We start from the raw sequence: 6,000 nt of genomic DNA, 5'->3' as shown, positions 1-6,000 counted from the left end.
AGTCTCTAGGCAAGAACACTGGAGTGGGTTGCCTTTTCCTTCTCCAATGCATGAAAGTGAAAAGTGAAAGTGAAGTCGCTCAGTTGTGTCCGACCCTCAGTGACCCCATGGACTGCAGCCCTCCAGGCTCCTCCGTGCATGGGATTTTCCAGGCAAGAGTACTGGATTGGGGTGCCAGTGCCTTCTCCGACCTAAGCACTCCGGAGCCACAAATCCATGACGTTTTGTGATAGTGTTGATCATTAACCTTGGTACTCTGAGTACTAAGCAATTCAAATTTGGAAATCTACTAAAAGTGTCAACTTAAGTCCTGATCATCCCACAGGTAGGCAACTGATTTATCGTAGAGAGATTGGTGGTACTGGGGAGAATGCATAGGATCCCTTGCCAGCATACGGGATATTCTGTCATATTGAAGCCGTTCTTTTCTATTTTAAAAACGAAAACTCCCTAACTGACTTGGGCATGAACTATGGTGAAGTGAGAAATGGATCAAGTGATTCAAGGAAACAAAAATCTGGATCTTAAACCAATTTCTTCCCATCCTTGCAATTTTATCCTTCTAGGGCTAAACTTTCTATCCGTGATTCAATAAGCCAGATCATTTTAAAGTTTTTTCAGTTCCAAAATCTTCAATTGAAAAATAAAATTATGATACTTGGGAAAAAATCTGCAATCTAGTAATGATGGTATGAGCTCGAACTTACTGCCTCATTTTAGAGAAGAAAAGATCCAGCCCACCCTTTCCCTAGTCCTCTGACTAGGGAGTATGGTCTGACCAACTGACTCTGCCCTGGAATTTGAACCTCTGGAAAGACACAGCTTCCTATCCAGGGAACTGAGGGAGACCTCTCACAAGTAATTCTCCAATTTTGGAATCACACAACACAACACAGATCTATAATTGTGATAGTCACTCTTCTGTATCTTCAGAGAGCCTATGCTGAATATTCATGGCATGGTAGGCCTTCCTTATGAAATTAGAATAATTCCACTCACCATCGAAGCACATTGAAGATACATTTCTGAAGCCTGTACTTAAGAGGTTCTGACCAGTTTGGGCGAATGTGAAGGAAAACCTATCAATCTATTCCCTTAAAGGAGATGATACTGAACTTGGATCTATATTGTTAATAATGTAACCTTGTTAAAATGCTCTTCATAGACTGCAATATGCAAACCCAAAGTTGAAAGTGACACCAAGCCCAAATATTCTTTCTTAGTGCCCCCCACCTCTCTCTCTTCCTGTGAAATACGTGCGCGCGTGCACACACACAGACACACAGACACACACACAGACACACAGACACACACACACACACTTCCCTTTGCAATTGGCAAGCATTCAGGACTCAGCACTCAATGACAACAGCCACATGAAATGTCCTGTCTATTAGAATTTTCTATAGAGCTTTAAATAACTCCAGTGATAGTCAGTTTCTTTTCTTCTTGCTTTTTTTGGTGGCAGCTAAAGAAGCTGCCCTTCGCCTGAACCAATTTATCAGTTTCAAAGGAAAGGATAATAAAACTCTCATTTCCGGCCATAGCACCAAGGGTGCTGCTGATACCTTGATATTAAAGCTTATTAAAAGTAGAGCTGTCTCTTAGTTTTTGATATCAAAATTGCTTCCAAGTTTTGTTAAGGCTCTGCGTTATTCTGGATGGAAGGAAAGGGGGAAAAAAACGAAAGTGACCCCAATGGGGCGTTGAAGTGACTGAGCTATTAAACACCTAGCTATCGGGCTGATTTTGTGGGGTTCTTCAATTTATCACCGATACAACCTGCCAGGAGAAAATTAATTTAAAACTTAATTCTCTCGCAGACCTGCTCAAGATACTCAAAATGTGAGAAAGGTTTGCAGAAAGAGAGTCAAAATAATTGTTGACTCCCTAGAGATTTTTTGTTTCTACCTTTCGAATAACTTCCAATAACCTGTACTTTCTGACATTTTAGCAACAGGATTTCTAAATGAGGATGGCAAGTACATTTATTATTTATTCCTAATGTGCAATTATCCACAGGGAACAGTTTTAACCTAGGTAGAGAAGAGTCAGAGTAAATAAGTTTTTCCATCAGTTAACTAAGGTTGAAGAAATTGGTTTTACTAATGGGAGGTGGCTGTGTGTTATTGGAAAGCGCTTTGGAAACAAGTAGCCCTTTGGGTCAAATTCTGACTCTTCTACTCATTAGCTGTGTAAGCTTGTGCAAATTATCCAACACCATTGAGCTTTCTGTTTCATCAATATAATGGAAATATGATGGACCTAGAGGTTATCACACTAAATGAAGTTGATCCAACAGAGAAAGACAAATATCATGTGATATCGCTCATGTGTGGTATCTAATGTTAAGAACTGACACATGTGAACTCATTTTCAAAATAAAAACAAACTTCCAGATATCAAAAACAAACTTATGGTTACCAAAATGTTTCCATGGTGGGGAGGGATAAATCAGGAGCTTGGCATTAACATACAGACATTACTATACATAAGATAGATAGGCAACAAGGACCTACTGTATAGCACACGAAACTCTGCTTAATATTCTGTGATATCCTATATGAGGAAAGCACAAAATATTTTTATATATATATATAAATGAATTGCTTTGCTGTACACCTGAAACTAACACAACTTTGTAAATCAACTATATTTCAATAAAATTTGAAAAAATAAAATAAAATGGAAATACTAATACCCACATATAGGACTGTAGAAAGAATGCTCAAACATTTGCCATAAGAATCCCTTTTATTGATATTATTATTATTTTAAAATCATATTCTATCTACTTGATGATCTTTACTATTTTAAGGTTGGGCACAACTTATAAAGATTTTTGAATTATGTTTAAGATAGATACTTTTGGGTACATATGGCATTTATTTAAAATGCTTGTGCAACAGTTAAGAAAGTGTGCCAATCCCCTTCCCTACTCTACTGCATTCGTTGGATCAGTTCTTCTGTGGCAGAATAAACTTTGATTCCTTACCCTGAATGTTATATTTTCCCCCTTCAACTGCCCACATTCTGGCTGCACAACATGGGCTGATGTCAACCTGAGAAAAAACTGTCAGATCAATGCTGAACAATAAAGATGCTAAACTCGGAGTTTCTGGATTTAAGAGCTACAGATTAAGGCATGCAGAAGAAAGAAAAGCTTCAGATGTTATAGCAAATCATTTCCTTCTCTGTCCCTTCCAACAGCCCCCTGGACATTAAGAAGAATTCTTCCAGCAAAGAAAGAGAGCACTAAACCAGAGGGATTTGAAACTAACCAAAAGGTCTGTCTTTGTGTTCTCCAAGCTTCTCCAACAAGGGCTAAGCTGGGAGATGAAGATGGAGTGTTGATGAAAGTGTTTGTTGATCTTTGCTTTGAAGTTGGGGCAAATGAGAAAAGAGAAAAACTCGGCTACACTGATCAGTTCTAGAAATCTAATAAATAGCCATAAGAGATATGAGAGGCAAAGGACTCCTGTTCAGATCCATGAGTTACCTGCAGCACTCAAGTAGCACAGAATTTTCTGTGAGCTCAGAGGGGAGTGCAGATGACTGCTGGGAAAGAGAGGTGGGGAAGAGAAGAGATAGAGATGGAGCCAGAGATAGAGAGGTGGTGGAGGGGGTAAGAAGCAGTTTAGAGTTTTCTTATGGGGATAAAGGGACATGCTTCTGGATCATGTGACATGCACATTCCTCCCTGGGGATTATAAGCATCCCATCTCCCTGGCTCCATCTTGGAAGATTGTTAGCCTCAGGTAACTGTCCAGTTACCATTCAAGGATGCCCATACACTACTGGACCAACTACCAGATACAATGAGATTTATCTTGAGTAGAAATCTTGGAAATAAGCAGCAGAAAATTTTTTTCAATGTAGTGACTGGCTACTTTCCCAAATACTTGGCTCTAGTACTTTAAGCCTTCCCATATCCCCCTCTACTCACAAGTCCTAAAACCATCAAAGAGGAGGCAGACAGAGAAAAAAATATATATCACAAGAGAGGCACTAAGCTAAGATTATTTAAAAAATACAAATCACAGGACTTGAATTCTGAAAAGAAAGTGTAATTAGAAATTACCACAAAATAATCATTATAAATATAACTACAACCACAGCCACGACCACAAGAGCAAACATTGATACGATGATATGATGTTTTGTTATGTGCCAGACACTCCTCTGAGTCCTTTATACAGAATAACATGTATTATTCACAACTGCCTTATAACTTAGTTTATCAGTTAGGGTTGCCCTGGTGGCTTAGATGACAAAGAATATGCCTGCAATGCAGGAGACCCGAGTTCGATCCCTGGGTCTGGAAGATTCCCCTGGAGAAGGGAATGGCAACCCACTCCAGTATTCTCGCCTGGAGAATTCTGTGGACAGAGGAGCCTGGTGGGCTACAGTCCAGTCCATGAGGTTTATCTTGAGTGGAAATCTCAAGTGACTAACACTATAACTTACTCTTATTATCTTCATTTTGCTAATGGGAAAACTGGAGCACAGAGGTGTTAATGTAACTTGCATAGAGAGTGACACAGAAACAGTGGCAGAGTGCAAAGTCTGAGCCTCAGTCTACTTCCCTAAACACTATACAACTGCTTTATATATAAAATAAATAGTATTGCACTGCTACCAATTCTGTGACTTCCACACGTATAGGTACTGCCCAGAATTATCCCCATGATGACAGTGACAAAATCCAAACTTAGGTCCCTGCCAGAAGCTGAGACTCAACACGATATGAGGAAAATAATAATTAAAAGACCTTTCTAATTGGAGACTAGTAGAAAGCAGCGTATGTATGTGTTGGTGATGGTAACTTCTCCTAGGTCCCATTTTCTCTTTTGATTCTTAGAGCTGGATAGTAAATGATTTGCTATACTGAAGTGTTTCTATCAAGCTTTCTAAGTTAAAACTTTTGTCTCCTGCCATGTGAGCCTTTGGGAAGACAGTTATTGCCAGGTAAACTTGTCCGATTATTATTCCTAGAGAAAAACGTTAGAAGGTTATAGAAACACATATACACCACAGTTCAGTCGCTCAGTCGTGTCCGACTCTTTGTGACCCCGTGAACCACAATGCGCCAGGCCTCCCTGTCCATCGCCAACTCCCGGAGTCCACCCAAATCCATGTCCATCGAGTCAGTGATGCCATCCAACCATCTCATCGTCTGTCGTCCCCTTCTCTTCCTACCCTAAATCTTTGCGAGCATCAGGGTCTTTTCAAATGAGTCAGCTCTCTGCATCAGGTGGCCAAAGTATTGGAGTTTCAGCTTCAACTTCAGTCCCTTCAATGAACACCCAGTACTAATCTCCTTTAGAATGGACTGGTTGGATCTCCTTGCAGTCCAAGGGACTCTCAAGAGTCTTCTCCAACACCACAGTTCAAAAGCATCAATTCTTCTGTGCTCAACTTTCTTTATAGTCCAACTCTCACATCCATACATGACCACTGGAAAAACCATAGCCTTGACTAGGCAGACCTTTGTTGGCAAAGCAATGTCTCTGCTTTTTAAAATGCTGTCTAGTTTCTCTTTCCTAATCACGCCTTATTTAAAAATAAATTTCAAAATTCTTTCCAGACTCCTGTCCTGGAAAAAAGTGTTTGCTCCCTTTTTTTTTTTTTTTTTTTTTTCTTTTTCTCAGTTGTGTGAGCTGGAGGGGAGGATTTGGTTAAGAAAGAGTGTTAGAGTCTTGCTGTGTGTTCCATTGTAGAGTAAACAGCCCCAGTCATTTATTCCAGGCAGATCAAATCATGGCCACATTATTACTTATTGTTTAGCTGCCTGGGTTTAGGAGGAAATTACCCAGCTACCCAGGGACCCAGGGTTTTAGCTTCAGATCCAGCTGTGCTCATAACACAAGGCACAACGCTTTAGTGGCATTGTCAGCCATTTAACATAAAAAGAACATGCTGTAATCAAGTGAGGAGTGTTCAACTGTGTCACACTTGGGTCCCATTTCAGGGAGCCTAGGGGACCTGCTATTGATTTTT

Source organism: Bison bison, unplaced genomic scaffold (genome assembly GCF_000754665.1).
Source record: "Bison bison bison isolate TAMUID 2011002044 unplaced genomic scaffold, Bison_UMD1.0 scf7180017864105, whole genome shotgun sequence".
Classification (NCBI taxonomy): domain Eukaryota; kingdom Metazoa; phylum Chordata; class Mammalia; order Artiodactyla; family Bovidae; genus Bison; species Bison bison.
This window is presented reverse-complemented; position numbering follows the sequence as displayed.